Source organism: Ctenocephalides felis, unplaced genomic scaffold, assembly GCF_003426905.1.
Source record: "Ctenocephalides felis isolate EL2017-DRISC unplaced genomic scaffold, ASM342690v1 CF-g0.4_SCAFFOLD_03570, whole genome shotgun sequence".
Classification (NCBI taxonomy): Eukaryota; Metazoa; Arthropoda; class Insecta; order Siphonaptera; family Pulicidae; genus Ctenocephalides; species Ctenocephalides felis.
Window position 1 is genome coordinate 9,009,032 of NW_020539724.1, and position 22,901 is coordinate 9,031,932.

At 30.9% G+C, this 22,901-nt stretch overlaps 1 pseudogene; it reads left to right on the forward strand.

Annotated features, from left to right (window-relative positions):
* Nucleotides 1-13,013, forward strand: part of LOC113383176 — a 109,888-nt pseudogene extending 96,875 nt beyond the window's left edge.
* The last annotated feature ends 9,888 nt before the right edge of the window (nucleotides 13,014-22,901 follow it).

Here is a 22,901-nt window from a genome sequence, read left to right on the forward strand (position 1 = left end):
TTAAATCTTTTCTGCTCTGGTCCTCGTTTCTTGGACTCTTTCTCAAAAAACTCCGAAAGCGATGAATCTGATAATTTATTAACCACTCGTTCGAGTGTTATAGCGGTAATTACGATTAAAGTCGCTTGAAAAAGCCCACACGCGCAGAAGCCAACGAATGTGTCAACAGGAAGAGACACTATAAATTATACAATAAAAAATCTGGCCCCAAAAATGAAAGACAATGACTTATTCATTAGTAGAAAAGAAATCTATAAAATAACTTTATTTGTATAAATTCTTGAAATAACAAATTTTAATCAAACTGCGCAGTGTATTTTTCTATTATTTTAACTTCATAGGAGCGAGATTTCAAATCAACCTTAATATTTTTACGATTGGACCAGTCGTACCATAAAATGTGAAATCTTATAGGAAACAAGCAACCGTTTCGCCTATAAAATCGAAGAATGATAATGCTGATTGAAAATGATGGATTTATTTTATAGTTTTGTTTTATGGCTGGTCATCAATTTATAAATTTAGAAAAAGACCTCAACGGCATACTCTTTTAAAGAAATCGTAACGGTAGAATAACAATCTCATAGGAGATTGCATCCTGGAGGATAATTATTGAAATTAACTCAAAAGTGAATTTTGTTGAAATATAGTTTTATACTTGCACAGTATTAATCAAATATTTTATTCCACGTACTCTGTATTTATTAAAAAAATTATCAGAGTGATCGTATCATTTCTTCACCTTCAATTAAATGTGTATTTAAAATGATTTACAAAAAGTGAAAGAACAGTTAATAAGCACGGTCGCATTAAAGAAACATAATTTCATATCAGCAAAATAATGTGAAATATAAATCTTAAGATTACTCGAATAATCAGTTTTTGAAAATATCCGAACTCAAGTGCTGACGTGCTTGAAAACATTCAGTACTTGCTCATTATTCGTTGCATATAAATGTTGTAAAAAAATGGCTTGAAATTAAATTTTTTAAGTGAATTTTCCAAAATGCTGATAAAATCTCATTTCCTGCACCTTACCAATTAATTAGCAATATAATATTCAAATTCAAAATTTCAACAATCAGACTTTCTGAACAATACTCTATAGAATTTGCAAGAAAAAGCAACAACGAAGGTAATAATTTATATTCTGTGAACTATGGGTATATGTTTTGCAAAGCCGAATGTATTATCAAGATTTCTCATTTACGTAAACTGTACGGCTCGTATACATCGGACGTACTTTTGAATATTCAATTCTGTAAACATAAATATTCTGGCTTTGAATCGGATAAAAATTCAAATATCTTCGTTTGAACAAGCGCGGCAGCGTTAAACGGTAGCCAGTTTACGGGAATTTTTGATTAGTTTACCAGATCCAAAGTGTATATGATTAAAAAATTTATTAAAATATTATAATGCCGTACAAGAATGTTATTGATCGGCGCTATTTATCAAATGTTGATTTTTGATAACCGAAAAATTAATGCAGAAATATATGTTAATGATGTATAAGCAATCAATATAAATCATTATGATAGAAAAATAGAAAAAAATAGGATATGCTATATAATTTAATTAGTAAACTTGTTTGCACACGTTTTAATTTTATGCGAACCTCTTCAAAAATATGGTTATCAAAGGGATAGAAATATCAATATGAAGGAATAGAAATTTCAATCTGAAGGGATAGAAATTTCAATCTGAAGGCTTAAAAAGAATTGAAAAAGCAGTGAATTTCATTAAAAGCTTCTCAAAGAAATCATATTTTTAAAAATAATAGGCATTAATCACCAAGACTAAAATAGTATATTTTAAATATTTTGAAAATATTTGTTATTCAGGGGTTCATTTGAATATTATGTTGTAATGTAACTGTACTTCACAAGTACTTCACAAATATTTGGTAATCAAAGAGATACAAATTTCAGATTGAAACGTATTGCCTATATTATAAAATTGAATTATATAGAAATAAGCAAACCTACCATTACCAAAAACATTAAAATAGTTTTAGTGCATAAAAATGTAGTAATATTAGTACTCTTTTGTAAACAAATATATAGAAATTTAAATAATTTAGAAAGCTTATCAAGAAGTGCCACTTATTTTAAGAAATCAACATTATACTGATTTAATATTAAACTGAATTAAGATAATAAACGTTTGAATCATTTGAACTTACGTATCTGTAATTGTTAGGACGTATTTTCGTTTTATTATATTGGCCATGAAGGTGACAACCTTCGGGGCATTAAGCATTACACGGAATGGTTGCTAACCCTGGTAGAGGGGGTAGCGGAGTGTTTTAATTAAACTAGTTGACTTCTAAAAGTAAAGTCTGCGAAACAACATGTATAATTAGTAACCAATAAATATATCTTCTTTCATTATAACTTAGTAACAAATCAGTGATTGCAATTAGAACTGCAACAAATACATAATATACAAACAAATCAGTGTTTAATACAGTACAAGGGTTACATTATAACCCAACAACCTGAACTATCGAAGGAGAGTTTTTAATAAAATCTATAACAACGAATATAAAATACAGTAATGTAATAAACATTGAATTTGGTTTTCATAGCAAATAAGAAAAATATTGTTGTTCATACATGTAGTACTTGAAAATGAACCATGCTTCCAATATTTATGTTTACAGTGCAAGGAATCAATTTTTATAGATCAAATATGACCACAAACTAAATCCATGCATCCCAATGATCTTTAAATCCAGATAATCAATCCCTTCGTGGGATTCATTTCTCATCCTGATTTTCAAAATTCCAATCATTCCTTCTCAAACAGTCCTTCTGAGTTCGTCACACGGTTAGACTACGGGGCATTATGTGTCAAATGTCAAACAGCGCCTAAACAAAACAGTTTTATTGTTTCCCGTCTGTTCACGATCAACGAACTGAGATAAAAACATTAAATACAACTGCTTACGGGGCTCAAATGAGTCTCTATAACACTATTTCATTTGAATTTATAACACTCTTTATATTCTCATGTAAGAGAGAACGAGCAATTTAGCTGATGCATTAGAGTAAATGACACGTTTGAAGATGGAAGATTATTTAACAAGCGGAATAGTTGATTTTTAGAGAAACATGTAAAGTTAAACACCTAAAAAGGCTCTTTAAAGCTTAAACCTAAGCCATTATGTATGCTCATATTAAATACAAGTTTAGAAGAAACAATTTTGCTAGTTATTATATTTATTAAAAACGCCACTGGATTTAAGCCATCAACTCTCCAGATAAAAAATGGAAATAACTTAATTATTATTTATAAGAAATTATTCCATGAGTAAATAGTTATATAATTATCAATAAAATATTGTGAATTTTATATCGAATGGAAAAACAACTACTGAGTTGTTTTTTCCAACATGCCCTTTTAGTAGGCAATGTCCCTGCTGATTAGTTTTTGGCAAAGGCAGGTCTAGCCGTTCCGAAGATACGAGGCAAAAAAAGCCAAAAATGGTAACTCAGTTTTTGAGAGAACGCTGCGTCCGATTTTAATAATTCGCAAACATTTTACTTGTATTGACAAGATGAAAAATTGAACAATTCATGAAGGCAGGTCTAGCGGTTTCGGATATCTAATGAAAAAAGTAAAAAAAAAATGCCATTCGGCGGTCAAAAAGGATCATTAGACGTATGCGCATAAAATTATTAGATATTTTATAGAGATTTTAACAATAAGTATAAATTTTGTTTACATTCCTATGGGTTCCGTACCAATGTTTATCCGTAAGACGGCGACGCGGCGCTTACACGCTTTTACATTTCGCCTCTATGCAGTTAAAGCAGTACGATTGCTTTGAAAAAAGTTCAGAATTTCCAAAATACATATGTCAAAATAAAGAATAAACTTTTTTCAAAAAAAGTAATTTTTTGCCAAATTTATAGTTTCTCAAAAATCTAATTTTTTCGAAGTAATATTTTTTCAAAAATGTTAATCGTTTTTAAAAAAAATAATAATTTATCGTACGGAAAGTTCCAGCAATTTTCCTTAAGACACAATGCCATGCGCCCCACTAGTTTAAATATTAACTATTACCAATTTGGTAATAGGTGAGAGCCATGATTCCAATTTCGCTCCATAATAAAACTCACGTGCGGCAAAACAAGTCAATTTGGGTGGTCTCCAAATGATATAATTAAGTGGAATATTCATGCTTTCATATCTGGAATATTGATCGGGCGTTTGATAATAAAACTTACTGTCTTACAGAATACTAGGCTGTCGCGTATCGCTTCTACTAATTAATTTGGATACAAGAGAGCTATTATAATGTAAATTAAGAAATTCTTAACTATCGGATCAATGGATTTATGATTTCGTTTAGAATTTGTTGCTTGGCGATTAGATCGTGGGCAATAAATTGGATTCTTGGGAAGGAGAGACGAACTGGGAACTAAGTTTGTTATAGAAAATAATTAAAAGCATCAATGATCAGTACAAACATGAAGACATTTGAAATAGGGAAGTAGCAGAAATATTTGCATACAAGATAAAAATTATCTAAAGTGCATAATCTTGTATATATTACATCACACATATGTTTCAAATAATAACAAAGTTATAGGGAGTGATATACTTTAAGAAATCTTATACTTTGATGAGTCTATATTGAAATTTCTATTTATAAAATCGTGACAGAAAACGGGCCTGTTGACAATAATGTCCCAATACAGTTTCTCCCACAACAAGTAATTAAGACTGTGTGGCATTAACATATGTCGCAGTAGAAAATGTCCAAAAGTTTATACATTGAAACTTTACAAATATATATATATATATATATATATATATATATATATATATATATATATTGAAATATTTATGTTTATGATAACGGGTTATCGCTGAATCGTAAACTTGACGCATCGGGCGCGTGTGTGGTCCTTAGCTTACAAAATGACACCAATAAGGTCATCTCATATTGACACAATTTACAGTTATGAATGACCATAATGAATCATAATATGAAAAAATGCAAATATTTATGCATATCATATAATCTGATCAGTAGTTATTTTGTATAAAACTAATAGGAAGTATTAAATAGCTTGGGAAAGGGGTTTGTTGGCTGTATAGTATGGTTCCATAATTGTTATGGATTTTGGAGTCTGGAGCAGTTAGGAGATCTTCTTCAACTGAATTCTGGGAGAGAACAATCCTTCAGCCTGCGACAAAAAAATATGCATTTATATTTGATTTGTCACAGATATTATTCAATGTGTTTTTTATAATTGTCTCATATCATAGACTAATATCAATCTTTTCTTGTTACAGACAATCCTGAATTCAATGCACAAATATCAGCCAAGGTTTCATCTGGTTCGAGCAAATGATATATTGAAGTTGCCGTACTCAACATTTAGGACATATGTTTTCAAAGAAACAGAATTCATAGCCGTCACAGCTTACCAAAATGAAAAGGTAACAATTTTGAAAATTGCAAGTACAATTATTTTGAGATTTCCAACAACACATTTATAAAAAATAATATTCATATCTTCACAAAAATATTTTCTTAAATTTCGCACACAATCGTCAACAAATTTATTTTTAAACGTCAAAATTCAATGGTGCCAATGTTATAAAAAATAAGAAAGTTTTAGAAACACTAATCATACTGAACAGAATTTTCAAACCGTGTTTTCTTCGCTTTTTTTATAAAAATTACCATATAAACTTAAATTTGTAAATAAAACATGAATTACTGCATAATAATAAAATTTGGTACGTATGATTATTATCACTTCATACAAATAATGTGCAATATTTGGTATGCATTTTTTGTTCACATTTCCTCTCGATATTTGAATTCGAGCTAAATTATCATTGTTGAAATGTATAATTGAAATACTTTAAGTACATTTATCAACATAATATTCGAGTTTCAAAACATTTAAGTATTTGCAACAAGCGACAAACAAAATGTCGGCCATTTTATAATCAACCCTTTGTGCAAAAAATGCATTACCATATAATGCTTAATACATCTTAATTAATCTTTAAAAACTCACCTTCATATGATTCTACAGATGCAGTTTTCAATCACCATCAATCTGCAACAATTATTCCATAAATATTTGATTTTTTACCGAATTTTAACACTTTTAGTTTCACTTCCTTTACTAACGCGCACCTCAAATGTCAAGTGCCGACTATGCAAATTTAGTGTTGCCGCATAGTTCCTAATTTGTCCGCTAGGATACCGCCTAGGATGACCAACTTCATTGGCGCTAAATTCAAATTTCAAATCTGAAATTTTAAAACAAATATGAAATTTTAAATATTGAAGTAATAATGGAAAATGTAATAACTTAATATACTAATTAATTTGTTATATTAATAATATAATAAAAAGTATATAATATGAATATTATAATTCAAATTTGTATCTGAAATATTAAAATAAAAATTAAATTTTAAATATTGAGGTAATAATAAAAATACAATTATTTAGTATACTAATTAATTAATTAAATTAATAATATAATAAAAATGTATATAATATGAATATTCTAATTTAAACTTATATCTCGCAATAATACTAAAATAAAAATTAAATTTTGAATATTGATATAATAATGAAATACACAATAACTTAATATACTAATTAATTTATTATATTATTAATATAATGAAAATGGATATAACATAATTATAAATAACTTTTCATATTCTTTTCAGATAACACAATTAAAAATTGATAACAATCCCTTTGCAAAAGGATTCAGAGACACAGGGGCTGGAAAAAGGGAAAAAAAGTAAGTACATGTTTACATATTATAATTCTTATTATAACTATTTATCTAGTAATTAATATACTTTGCTGTATAACTTTGCTTGACTTGAATAAATGCATTTATTATCATTTGATAAAATATAGAAAAATTTATTCTAATTTAACAAATATAAAATGATAATGATGTAAGTTACAAGAGTATCAATTGGATATATAAATAGTAAATAATTTAGTTAAGCTCTATAGTAAAAATTAAATGCTAACAATATATAAAATATTAAAATGCCCTATAATCAATATGATAAATATAAATAGAACTATTATAGGAGTTTCTTAGTCTCTTCCTAGCGCGTGCCAGCAGTTAGCGCTTCGGCATATATTTAAGGGATCAAGGGTTTTTTGTCGGTTAAGACTATAAGGGTGGGTTCTTCGTTTAGCATTTATATTGAAGCCCTATTCTCCAGGGACGTATATTTCGCGTTCAAATTGATTCCTCTCAGTAATATACATCCGAACGTGTGTTTGAACCTCGGGGTGATTGTTACACATCGACTTGATCTAATTTCAAAGGTTATATAGGTGCACTTAGATCCCAAAAATACTTGGCCGAATAGGAATTGAAATTGCTTCGAGATTACTTGAATTTGTAGGAAGTCTGTTAGTTGTAGTTATACATAGAAATGAGATTCTGGATGAAAAAAGTAAAGTTTACATCATATGACCTCCAAAACCGTCTTATTACCCAGTATTTTATGGGAACTTCTATCTCTCTGAATTCCAAAATCCTCCCCTGTATCATTCTCGTCATGGTCTCATCCTGGTGACGTTGTAAATGCTAATTTGAGCGAAATCAGTCGTGGTACCTAGGTGGCTGTTTCCAACGAAAATTGGTTTGAGCATTGGAGACGTATGGGCGTTTTGCGACTGATCGAGAGACTCCCTTCAATTAATACGGAAACGCCAACCCTAATCAAGTCACCACGCTGGGACGTGGTGACCTTAAAAAATAACAAAACCGACACAAACACTACCTCGAGCAAATAATATCACCTCACGGAGACTATCAATGAGGTATGAATTCGTGAAAGGAATGCTAATGAGGTGGCACACACTTTCTGGGTTTAAATTGTTGTTTTTGTCACATTTTTAACTATAGCCTAATTAGTCAGATAATAGAATAGCAGGGTTAGAGATAATAGAATCATAATCAATTATTTTTCTACAATGATCAGAATTTATAATTTCATTTACATTAAATTGGTTTACTACTGGGCAACCTTAATGAATTTTTTTTCTAACAATCTAACTACAAATACAACATCAGAGATGGTCAAACAGTATAGGATCAATATTGCTCATTTATTGCATATACCAATATACAATTATTACAATTTTTTGCAATAAAAACTATTGATAATGTGAAAACAAATCTAATTAGTAAATGTCTCCTGGAGAAAAAAAATTACACTCAAAGATATGTTTATAAATAGCTTATACAAAGTAGTTCATATGATATATACAAAGTGTAGCTTCAAGACTACTTGAAATTAATTTTATTTTTCTATTAAAATGGCAAATATTTTAATAACGCAATCCAAACAGTTTTGTGGTAGTTTAAAGAAATACATGTTTTGTTGTTGTGCCTAATTATTAGATTCTATCAATACATAAATCAACATCAAATTCAGAAATTTACAAATTACACACACATACATATATTATTACATGTTCGAACAATTAATCCAATAAATAAAGAAACAAGTACATTTTTGTAGATTTTTTTTATATTATAAATTATATGAATAATCAAGATTAATATAAATAATTTTTGCTCTTCAGTATCTTATATTTTTCTACATTCTAGTTAAATATCTACAAAAAAAACTTATTGTTTTTTATTTATTGGATTAATAGTTCGGGAAAGAAACATATCAGTTTATTGAGGAAACTAGGATTTATCTATTAAATCTATATATATATTAGGGCGGGTCGATTTGAAGGTAACTTAGGCATATATGATTTTCGGATATTAGGGATCAAAATAAGATACTTTGCTGAAGAAACCATATCTCTGAAATGAATTCTGATGGGTTGAATGTTGAAAAACCGCTCAGGGGAGGTCTCAGGGGATGAACCACGGGCATGGGTAAATCGGCTTTCTAAAGTTAGTGGGGGTAAATGGAATTTTTCAAAATTCAACGCTTATTTTTGGGTCATTGCACGGGACATCAGAATTCATTTTAGAGGTATAGTTTCTTCAGCAAAGTATCTTATTTTGAAACCAAGTATCCGAAAATCATGTGTGCCTAAGCAACTTTTTTTGACCCATACAAATCGACCCGCTCTAATATATATATATATATATATATATATATATATATATATATATATATATATATAGGATACAATTTTTTTAAAAATTTTATAGTTAAATTGATTACCACTGAATGAAGGCTAAGATGCTAGACGAAACGTATGGATTTGAAAGAAATAAATTTTTAAAAAACTCTCATACTATTTTTATTGATGTAACGCCCGACTTTTTAACTCAAATTAAACATATATATATATATATATATATATATATATATATATATATATATGTGTGTGTGTGTGTGTGTGCGAATGTGTGTGTATTAATTTGCACCCTTTGGTATTGAAATGTTAAGCGATTTTAAGTTGACATTGTCGCCCCGACAGCGGAATACGCGAGCGGTTTGCAACCATCCATCGGCGCACATGTGAGGTTACGCCCAGCGTGTGCGCCGATAGCTCCCTGTCATCAAGTGTTCCGCTTCGTATGTAAAATGCTTTGTAATTTATTACTTAAAACGAAAATGCCAGTCTAATTTCGAACGACTGCAAAACGCCCGCTGAGCGATCGGAAGAAAAATTAAACCGCGATCGCTTTGAAGGCGAATAGGGAACATTGGATGGAAAGCGATGGTACATAGACTCATAGATACAATGTGCAAAACTACCAAAATTTGACAGATCAATTGTATTATCTAATCTAATCAGTTTATCAATTGCGTATTTCTGCACATTGCTTTCATATTAAAATTTCTACAATAATCAATTACACCAAGTTAATTAATATCAAGCCCTCGCTCCTTAACGGTAGGAAACGTAACAATCAACAATGAAACCCGAGAAACTTCTAAAGATCTCGGTAGATTACTAGAAACAACAAGCAACTTTAAAACGATAATACCGTCTTGGAAACGATAGGTTTTTCTGGTTATCTCTCAATAATCTCTTATGTCCATCTAACAAATCATTGTCTTGTACATATGTGGTACTCACGCCGGACTCCACACGATCGCGATTGCTCGATACTTGGGCTATTCTCAACTTTGCTAATAATGCGAATCGATTAAAGCTAATGAGCTTCCAATCCGAACCATACTACATACCAGGGGTAAATAACCTATAGAATCAATTGTATTTTTTTTTAATTCGTCTGTTTAAGATTTTGTTCCTCTACTCTCCTCTCCAATTTCAACCGCAGACTATTTCTCACGTCGCAAAGATTATTTCAACCCTTCCACAAACACAATAACAGAAATAGCCATGGGTGGTCAAAACGGCTTGGCTGCTGTCTGAATCAATTGCTACAATTGAAAGTATTTTTTGACGTGTGGGAAACTGTTCTTAGTAGTTTGGCTTCGATGATCGTACGAAGAAATAATTATAAGCAAGAACATTCGAGTTATATTTTTAATCACTTGAACGCAACATTGTTAGAACCGTGTAATTATTGGTAAAGGAAAAACACTTGAAGACAACAAGAGAATATGCGTAGAAAATTAAAATTGATCACTGATTAAAAATCAATACTGTATATCAGAAGCTGTTATTATAAAAATATATGATGAGAATCGAAATCTTGTTTCATTACATTACACCTCATGCCGTCTGACTACAATCGCACCGATCTATATACTATTTTTCTCACACTGCCAAATTAGCAAACCATGTATATTTTATATATATTTAATGATCACATTTCGCGGCCAAATTCTGCGGTTAGGCTAAAACACACCAGCGGGAAGCCTCTTGCCATTACACTAGATATTCTCCACAACGAAACCTTCCCCTGGGATATCGCTTTAACCCTTTTCCGTTGTTCGGAAATCAACGACCGCTTCTGGCTAGAGAGAATTAGTTAAGGGTTAAACGATCAAAATAATTTTGCTACACTTGGTGTGACAATAAACCTTGTTAAACGACATATAGCGTAATAGATATATGTATATTGATTATAGGAAATTATTGTGTCTGATAGTATGACTACAAAATATTCAGCATGTCTGCAATTATTCACTTATTAATTTTTTTATCATTTGTATGATTTTAATGTTTATTGTTTTCTTCGATTTTGTTAAACCTTTATTTAACTTTTAGTCTCATCTCTTCCAGACAAGCGCTGCTGGCGACTCAAAGACATTCAGATGGATCAGAAAAACTTCCAGCAACGACAGGAAGTTCTCGTGGTCCTGCTGATCCAGGCGGAGATAGGAGAATGCATAGAGCACCTTCGAGAAATTCGCCTGGATTGGGCGATGATGATGATAAATTGCTCGACGTGGTTGGCACGTCAGAAAGTCCCATGCTGCCAACTGGACATCATTTGACACCTGGACATCCACATCCACATTCTGGTTAGTACCTATATTTAAAACATAGTTACTAAATTGTTCGATTACACAAGTTTTTCATCATTTTGTATGAATGTTATCCTACTAAATAGAAATAATGATTTTAAAACTAGTTCTTGAACTAATATTATGAATTATATCAATGATTGAGTGCAGTGTATTGAATTACAAGAAAAATTTATGTACAACTAACCTTTTTTTCCTTTCAGCTTGGTTCAATTTGTCTGGTGATTCAGAAGACGCAATCCGACGGCGTCTCCAGCAACACAACGCGGACGATTCTGAACGTGGCGACGGTAGTGATTCTAGTTGCTCAGGCAGTGTAAACGGCAGCAGCCAAGGTTTCCGTCCTGCTTCAAGGTCTTCACCCCAGTCTCACAATACTTCTGGCTCAACAATAACAGGGGCGAACTCGGATTACCCTGCACCTAATATAAGTGTTGGCCCGCCGATCCATCCACCGCCGCATTTGCTACCTTATCTCTACCCACCAGGACTTTACCCACCACATGACAGACATGCATTTGCTCCACCACTGTCATCTCTATTCGGTCACCAATTAGCTGCTGGACATCAGCTATTTAATGCTCAATTAGCATTAGCGGCTCAACATCCAGCATTGTTTTCACATTACTCTGGCCTGGCTGGACCAGGAAGTCCACTACATGCGCTTAAGGCTGGTCATCATAGGTTTGCGCCTTACAGTTTGCATGCTGGAGGATTTGGAGTTGGCAGTTCGCCTTTGGGATCTGCCTTTGAGACTGTGACGCCAGGTGAGATAGCAAAAATGTACTGAACCATTTTTTTATTTCCTATTAATATAAATATCATTAAAATTGTATAATAAATGACGTGTATTTCATATCTGACCTTTATCTTTTCCAGGTTCCTTATCAAACCATACACGTAGTCTAAGCAGTTCACCATCAGGACGGCCTGCCAGGTCAGGCTCGGGATCGCCGCCACCTCGTGCGTCTTCTTTGGCCGGATCACCACCGCCACAAATTGAAAGAGTCGCACCTCCACCAAAAGCTGCCAGCAGTCCTCTGACACATTCAACAAATGCTCAACCGACAGGCGAACTACAAAGTATAGAAAAAATGGTCAACGGATTAGACGTAGCTCATCAACAGCGCGAACAAGATTCGCCAACATCTGTAGATAAATGAGTTTTACTTCAATCGAGATCATCAGAAGATGACTCTGTTTCGGAATTAAACAAAATTGTGTGTAATAAAACTGTAGTGAATAGTTCAGAAAATGACAATGAAATAAATTTGCTCACGGGTGAGAATTGTGTGGATAAAAACTTTGATAATCACACGTCGCAAGTTTTGTTTGTTAAAAATTCAAGCATATCACAACAGTATGGAAAGGATGAAGAAATGCAAGATAGTCCTGTGGAAAATTATAAACCTACAGAGCCTCGATTAAAATTTGGTATTCTCCAGGAGTTACTAGGTAACCGTGGCGAAACCAAAAACGAGGCTTCAGAAGAATCTGCTTTGGTAGAAAGTGATATGTTCGAAGATGCAGAGAAAAGCAATAAACGCAAATTTGATAGTATTCTAAATGAATGAAAAATATTGCCTCTTGTAGAAGAATTTAGTCTATAACATGTGCAAAAATTATCATCACGCTGAGAGACTTATACTCATACGCGTGTGTGCTGTAAATAGAAACTCATATAAATATATAGACAAAAAATATACATAAATAGATAAATATATATATTTAAAAGTAAATAATTTAATTTAATATAACTGTGAGTTTTGTTATCTGGTGATTTATATATAATATATATATAAAATACCGCACTGCAATTTGCCGATGGCAGCAACTAATATAAAACTTCCAACGAAACTCTGGTAATTTGTTAAATATAAGAAAATGCTTTATATCGAACATTTGATGAAATTAGCTACATATATTTTTTTCATACATATTGTTTAACCGAAAAATATTATAAATAAACAAAAAAGGCAAACAAGATCATTATAACAATAAGGGCAAATATACAAAATACGAAATGTATTCATATTGCAAGTCGTTTTTATCACATTAATTATTTCTATACTAAAATATTTGGCCGTAGATATAATAAGCACTTACTTATTGCACACTAGGTACACACTCATGAATGTTCCTACAATTAAAATATAAATCATATCTGTCGTGAGTAATCTTTTAGTGTTATTTATTCTTTACAGAAACAAAAATTCAAAGTTCAGGATAATGGATAATGGACTACCTTGTAACTGAAATCGAACTTTTATTTTAAATTTTGATTTTTAAAGATTTTTCATCCAAACTGCAAAATTCTATCAACTATCCACAATGAAATCAACAACAATAAGTCCAGTTTCAGTTGCAAAGTCATCATTTTCCTAGTAAAATACAAATTCAGTATCATTAAACCTCAAATGCTATTACTCGTATACTGACCACGTATTGCAAAAATGTATGTACTTGTAAATGTAATTTTATATTGAAAATATTATTTAAGAAACAAATTAACAGAAGGTATGTAGCGTATGCGTCGCACTATTTGTGATATTTTGAAGTGTTCCATGAAATATGTACAAAATTTTCGGCACTTCTCAAAATGAATTAAAAAAATATTTAGATTTGTGTGTTATGTATATTTTAAAATATCGTTTGCCATTTTTATTTAATTTATTTGATAAAATATGAATTATTATAGAGAAAATCGCACGTTAAATGACAAAACTTACTATGTAAAATACCAGCAATAAAATATGTATATGAATTCTGATATTACTCTGTTAAATAAGTAATAATTTATAAACATAGACTAACGATGTTTGATGAAATATTTTATTTATTATTTCAATATGTTTTATAGAACGTCATGTATCAATTATTTCAATGCTTTTTTACAAAATTTTCTTCTTGTAGAAAAGCGTAGATCGTTCAAATTATTTCTGAAATTTACTGTCAAATGATATCTAAAAGAAATCAGTTGTTTTAAGCTTCTATAAAACTAAAATGAATTGTAAGATGCAATATATAGTAAGTTATGAACTAAATTTAAATGTATCTCCAGATCCCTTCTTAAAACCTCCCGATTGTAATTATGTCTTTTCCTCTCCCTCTTGAAAATTTAAATAAATATTATAAATATTGATTAATTAAAATTAATAAAACATGAAGTAATTAAAAAATATTTTGTTTTTTATTACCAAAAATTATTTTCAGGAATTGTATCTAAAATTTTATTTTAAATAAAAATTGCCTCAAGTATCTACTAATGAAATTACTTGATGAGAGCAATTGATTGTATTTTCAAGCAAAAATTGGTCTCGATTGAAACCGAAAATATTAATAATATTGCGATATCATGAAGTTATTGGATCCCAAATCAGCAATGACTTTCGACCATAAATTCATCGTTGATCAATTGCATATTCATAAATTGCTCAATTTATTTTCTCGTATATCTTTTTCGTTTTTGTACAATATTCAACAAGCATCAAATCAATTTGTAAACGAAACATACAAATACAAGAAAAAAATATCTGTCTCGCCATAACATGGTACTTCGGTTCCTTCGTGCAAAAAAATCTCCAATAATCCAATTGGAAATAATAGAATTTCAGCCGTTTGAAAGTTTTCTCGTTATTATTCGTCATTGGCTTTTTAACAATTCAAATAGAACAAAAAAAGATTATGAAGAATAAAGGTATGTTATGTATTCGAAAATGAGTTTAATTTATTGATATTTTAGGGCATTTCAGTACATGCAAAATAGAAATAAATGGAGACTGTTACTTAAAATATATATTTGAATATTGATATTATTAAACAAACGTTTCTTTCAAGATTTTTTTAAATTAAATATATGTAAATATTTAAGCTTCACATAATACCTATATAATCCTTTATTACATGATTATAGAATACGCTTATTTTCGTATTAGGATTGTACTTTGATATTTATTAAAAGCCCATAGGTAATTACTACAGACTTAAGAATATTATATTAATTTTACATTAATACTCTTTGAGCTTCTTCAGATTACCATAACTTATAAGCTACAGAATTCATTAATTAGTTTATAATACATAATGAAAGCAAAAATAAATAATATAGTTAAAATTTTATAGTTCAACTCTCAAATTCGACAAGTAATTCGTCAATAGTCTGTTTAAATAATATTTATCATTTCATATCATAGGTCACAATAGAAAATAGTTTTAAAACTGATAATATAATGATATTGTTCATTGTTTGAATGAACAATTATAATGATTAGTTCATTGATGTTCCTAAAATTATTTTGATACTAAAATTTTAGTTATTCACAATAATTTGAATATAAGTCTCAAAAAAAATGGAGAAGGGGAATAGTGGTAATAGGTTAAAAGGTAAGAGAATCATTTATTTGTGGTGCCTTTGGACAGACTACCATTTATTATTAGTATGAGTCCCATATTAAACGTAATTTTATTTTAAAAAATTTATAATAAGAAACGTAATTTTATTTTAAAAAAACGTTAAAAATTTCTATCTTACTCGAAAAATCTGATGACTCATATAGAATAGGTAACTACAATTCCGGGGCAGGATTGCATGAATCCTAGATATCAATTACTTACAATTCGAGTTATAAAATATTATCAGTAATAACGTATAAACTAGTGGTCTGTATGGCATCGTGCCTTAAAGCAAATTGCTGGAACTTCCCGTACCGTAACAAAATGTTCGAAGAATATTAAATGTTTTCAAATAGATTATTATAAATAAATCCTGCAACATTGTCTAACATTTATAAGAATTAACTGAATAAACTGAATTGTTGCAAAGTTTAAAATATTTGTTTATAGTATATTAGAACTTAAGTCAGAATTACAATTAAAATCTGAATTATTTTCGATATACAAAACAAATATTTTTTGGAAAAAAAAATGAAAAAACAATTTTTTTTCCAAAATCAATTATTTTTGTTAAAACAAGCAGAAAGTTCTTTGAATCATTTAAATCGGACGCTTAGTTCTCTCAAAAACTGCCATTTTTTCACATTTAACTCTGTATCTCCGAAACCGCTGGACCTGCCTTTGCCAAAAACTAATCACCACTTTTCCCTGTCATTATGAATTGAATGTTTTTTAGATCATTTAAATCGGATACTCCGTTCTCTCGAAAAGTTGATTTCTATTTTCTGCACTCTTTGCTCCGTATCTCCGAAACGGCTGGACCTGCCTTTGCCAAAAACTAATCAGCACATCTTCCTATCAATAGGAATGGAGTGTTTTTTGAACCATTCAAATCGGTTGATCCGTGCGCCCGAAAACGTGGACGAAAATTTGTATCCATACATATATATACACACATATTCAAATGTTCAGAAACCTTCAAAACGTGAAGAAATGTAAAAATTTTCAATTTCGATTTTTGGACGATTACAATAACTTACCCTACGGAAAATTAATAAGTTATTTTAGAATAGCATATTTATATTTAGCCGAATATCATTTATATTATAGCTTTCGGTGGGTCTGGGTCTGTTCGGGTCATCCGTTCCTCTTGCAGGGCGGACGAGGATTATAAACTCTGCGGTTCGTCCGGAAGTCCGGAACGATGTTCGTCGCCCGCGATACATTTGTATCGTGGATATCAAATATGTTCCAGGACTTATTTCGACCTTTACATCGGAAAAGCAGAATGCTTCGTTAATGGTAATACACGACTATTTCAGTTGGCAGAAGCAACTCTCAACTATTTGAACTGAACGGACGTGGAAATTTTAGTTGGATGAAGTAGTATGTTCATTTGTTATAAACTTTGTTGTAACCTATTGAATAAGTATTATAATACAATAGGATTAAATTAAATAAAATAATTATTATAACATAAAACTTTTTATTTTTTTACCGTAATTAATTTTTATGTAAATATATGAAAATAAAATATTTGTTTGAAAAATCAAGAGAATCAGGGAAATCAGGAGAATCAAGAAAATCAGAAAAATTAGGAGAAATAGGGGAATCAGGAGAATCAGGGGCATCAGGAAAGTCATGAGAATCAGGAGGATCAGGAGAATAAGGAGAATCACAGAAATCAGAGAAATCAAAGGAATTAGGAAAATCAGGAGAATCAGGGGAATCAACAGAATCAGGGATACCAGGAGAATCGGGAAATTAGGAGAATCAGGGAAATCAGGACAATCGAGGAAATGAGACGAATCAGGAGAATCAGGGGAATCAGGAGAATCAGGGGAATCAGGAGAATCAGGGCAATCAGGAGAATCAGGGGAATCAGGAGAAACAGGAGCATCGAGAAAATTAAGAGGATCAGGAGAATCAGGAGAATTAAGGGAATCAGGGGAATCAAGGAAATCAGGGGAATCAAGGGAATCAGAGGAATCAAGGGAATCAGGGAAATCAGAAGAATCAAAAGAATGAGAAAAATCAGGAGAATCGGGAAGATCAAGGAATCGGTAGAAGCAGGTGAATCAAGAGAATCAGGGAAATCAGGGAAATCAAGGGAATCGGGAGAATCAGGGGAATAAGGAAACTCAGGAGAATCAGGAGAAGCAGGAGAAACACAAGAATCAGAAGAATCAGGAGATTCAGGAGAATCGGGGGAGTCAGGGAGATCAGGAGAATCAGGAGAACCAGATGAATCGGAGAAACTTAGGACAATCTGCAGAATCAGCAGAATCAGGGAAATCAGAAGGATCAGGAGAATCTGGAAAATCAGAAAAATCAGGGAAATCAAGAGAAACCAACGAATTCACAACAGAGCTATAAAATAGGTCTACAGACTGGGAAAACCACGTGAAAACGCCCTAAGCACACTACCTCGTAGATGGCGTTTAGACGTACTTTTCAAAGTAATATATCTTTAAAACAGTACATCTGAGAAAAAAGTATTCATACATATTTTGTAGATATATATTGATTTTTATGCTCAACGCTATTTTGCTCTGAGGTATTTTTCCGATAGAACTGACAATTTAACTGAAAAACGCAAAATATTCATTTTTTAACCTTTGACCTTGTGCAAATTCTTTAGCTCGCACCGAAACAACGAGGGCATACAAAAAATTATTTTATAATTGTATTTTAAACAATTTTTATTTTTTTAGTTACAGTCCATTATGAATTGCGTAAATTGATAGTGATTAAAGTAACGTACCAACAAATCTTCAATCTTGTCAAAAATTGTCGTACAAAAAAAAACCTTTTATAACAATAGAATTCAACTCATCAAATTGTCGAATAATTCGCAAATGGTTCAAAATGTTTAATATCCCTATCGCAATCGGAATCAAAGCTATTACCTTGGTTGCCGGTGTCTTTTTTAGCGTTGAATTATGTTTTCTGATTCGGAACAAAGCCACTGTGCGGTATCGTATGGCTTTGCATTAATTAGCGACCATAGCTCAGAGTACCGAGTCAGAGAGTCAGAGTCAGTTTATATATTTCAGTCCGCATTTTGTTGTAGGTAGAACAGAGACTATTATACAGAGATGCGCGATTCCCGCATCACCGCAGGATTTTGTATAGAATAATAATTGTTCGGGATTTACTTGCCGTTCGACGACGACGACGGCAAATGTACGCTGAATGTGTAATGACAAAACAGATAACGATCTGCACGTGAAATCAACATCAGCTTCAACATCAGCATCAGGCAGATATGAGGGAATGCGAAAAAATGGATTTTGATAGAAATTCATAAATTTTATTTATAACACTAGTGGTTTCAATTATTTATGGAAAGGATTGGTTGATATTTTCCAGTAAAAAAAATTGGTAATTCGTTTGATAATAGAAATTGCAACTAATTTAATAATAAAAATCAGGGAAATCGGAAAATCAGGAGAATCAAGGGAATGAGAAAAATCAAAAGAATCAGAAAAAACAGAAGAATCAAAGAAATAAGAAGAATCAGGAGAATCAAGACAATTAGAAGAATCAAGGTAATCAGGAAAATCAGGGAAATCAGAAAAATCGGGAAAATAAGGAGAATCAGGAGAGTCAGCAGAATCAGGAGAATCAGCAGAATCAGCAGAATCAGGAGAATGAGCAGATATCTTAGAATGACCATGTTGTGGCACAAATTAGTCCAATCAATCCCATACTAGTTCGATCTCAACCCCGGCCAAGCTCGATAAGAAGTTATAGATCTCCAGTATAATCTCAAATGATAAAAGAATTATAAAATCCCCATAAAATAACATCAGAATGACATATTTACGGATAATATTATTGAATTCTACATCAGATTTTGGAAATGTACGCAAATACTCGTAAGAAGATTTTCATATGAATTGTATTTTCATAACGTTTGGGGTGGTAACGAGACCATAAACAGTAAATTCAATTGTTGCAACGTTCAAGAGAGGCGAGGGTGCTTTTTATTGGGACTCCCGCGGCTTGAAATATCGACACCGCCGGGTTAGTGATTTGTGCCTGCATTGCAAACGTTTTGGGCAGAGGTGAAATAAACAAAAAATATTTAAAAAAAATAAAAAAATATTGTATTTGATTATAGGAACATTACGTTCTTCATTACGTATCTGGATGATCTTTGAACTTAATCTATCTTAAGCAATTACTCCCATCAATTAACCAAAATGTCTGGGTCTGGTCTTTAATTATTTTATTATGAAATAGGCTGATACTAAAAAACGTAGTTTCTCTTTATTATCTGTATGCTTTTTTGTGAACCGAGATTAGATTTAAATATTCTATAAATATTTTCTAAAGTTCGCAAAACCATCATTTTTTATTGGTACGTATCTTTTAAGTGACAATCTTATAATTGATGATAATCAATATCATCTCTATAATGAATTTTACTATTTTTGAAGTAAAACTTCTTTAGGCGCAACTAGGGTGTAAATACGTACAAATGCAACGGAAGTGCGTTACGACAGGTAAGATAAGAGTCGAGTGCCAATGATTTGTCTTTCGTCTGAGTGAGCTAATTCTAATGAGCAATAATATGTTCAGAGCAGACCTAATTATTTAAAAAATATTATTACTCAGCTAGGTACAATTGATTTATATATTTATTTATTTATTTATATATTTATTGATTTATATATTTATTATTATTAATCGCAGTTATAAATATTTACAAAATAAATGAATTTCACGACGTTTATTCTTCAATAATTAAAATTTCTATTAGATATCTAAAATTGATTTCCTTATTTCAGCAACTGAATAACTCATTTATCTTATGTGCACAATTTTTCATATTTTATAATCTTCTATCTATGTTTCATTAATTTATTTTTCAATTACCAATCCAATGACCTATATTTCTTTTGATATCAAAATTTATTCTTTCAAGTCAAGAGAGATACAATATTTTCAATACAAGGGGTTATATTTTTGTACGTATCAATAATTACTCAAGTCATATGATACTTTACTCATTTGTCTCTTATAATATCATCTATAGTATTTTTATAACATAGTATATTTTAGTTAGTTAGAAGTAAAATTTAGCTATTTTTTTTATCCTTTTCCAAGATTCGTTCCTGTATCAGTTACAAAAGCGAATTTTATCGGCCGTATGAAATAAAATAATGGATTTAAAATTATGCACAGCATATTTCGAGGAGTTGTAAATTGATATTTATGTGATTTTAAGCGGCGGCGCTACGAGAGAGGATTATTCGAAATTTATGACGCCAAACTTTTTTGAAACTGCCGCGCCGCGAAGCGAACGGGGTAAATGATGCGTTGTGATTATTACGAATTTCCAACAGGATTAAAAGCTCTGCGGACGAATCTAGTGTTTTAGAGCAAAGTTAAATAAATAGTAATATAATGCACTCTGTACAAATATTAATTAATTGAGTATTAAGAGGATCGCAAGTAAACTTACTCCGATGTGCTGAATGTAAAATCGAGGACTGAAATCATCAAGGACTGAAACTAATGAGAACGAAATTCATCGAGGACTAAATTAGTCAGAGACTAATTTCACTGAGAGCTAAATTCATTGAGTACTAAATTAGTCAAAGACTAAACTCATCAAAGACTAAATTAAATGATGACTGAAATCATCAAGGACTGTAACTATTAAGAACTAAATTCATCGAGCAGTAAATTAATCCAAGACTAATTTCACTGAGAACTAAATTCATAGAGTACTAAATTAGTCGAAGACTAATTTCATTGAAGACTAATTTAATCGCGGACTGAAATCATCAAGGAATAAAATTATAGAGAACTGAATTAATCAAAGATTAATTTTATTGAGGACTAAATTCATCGAGTACTAAATTATTATTATTTTATTAAATTATTATTATTTGAGACTAGATTCCTCGCTTAATTCTTTTAAATATTTGTTTGAGTGACCTGGTAATTTTTCGTGGTATTTTTTGCTCTTTTCTCTTATTATTTCAGTAATAAGTTTTGATTTTTAAGTCTGTATGTAGAGTGTCATTTGTAATATACTAGGGTGCGTTCACAATGCATCTTAAAATTTTCGATTGCGCTCTTTGTATTATTTTTATATTTAAATTGCTTGCGCACGCCCATAGCTCAATGCCGTATGTCCAGATTGGAGTAATTATTGTTTTATATAAAATAAGTTTGTTTTCATAACACATAGAAAAATAAATGTTGTAAATTTTTAATAATTTTTTAATGTATCAATTAATAGCCACTATTATTTTACATTACTTTATAAATTAAAAAAAAATATAGACACATTTTTCTAAAAGTTCTTTGAAGGAAATGGTCAGAAAAGTCAGAGGTTTTGACAAATCCGCACAAAAACTTAGATTCGATTACCATTTATTTTGAAAGTAACTTTCAATTTATCGTTTCTAGTTAATCCCAAATTATAAGTTCAGTTTGAGTGCCAGGGCACGTAGCTCGACTTCGTGTGAACGCCATTACAAATCACGTCCACGCGTTACAACTCGGAACGTGTGGAGTCATTTAAATTGTCATCATATTATTCTTTGTGTTCAAAACACAAAATGACCAAAAGAAATAAACATTCATGCTTGCCTATATGGAAAATTTAACGCTTCCAGTACACAGTATGCGACGTGTGATATCTGTCTGATTTTATTTTCGAGGTGCGACGGGATTTATAAGTATCAAACAGTAGTAGGTTGAGGAATGGAATGGTCAGTTTACCAGTTCGGTAACACGGATACAAAATTTGGAAAGTAAGTAAAAATTTATCTTATCTACCTAGTCACTAGGATTAATCATTTAAATTAGAATGAAAACTATTTTATATAAGAGCATAGCAGAAGGGAAATTCGAATAAAGACAATAACTGAAATCTGTAATTAGAATATTCCTTAGTATTCAGAAAGTCCTCAAAATTTCTTCTTTATAAATTCAATAAAAAAGTCAAAATTTATCGTCATATAGGATATCATTGAAGCATGAAAGATCAGCTAGAAATTAATCGGATTCATCTCTGATACTTGGCAATCTTAGCATGTACTACAAAC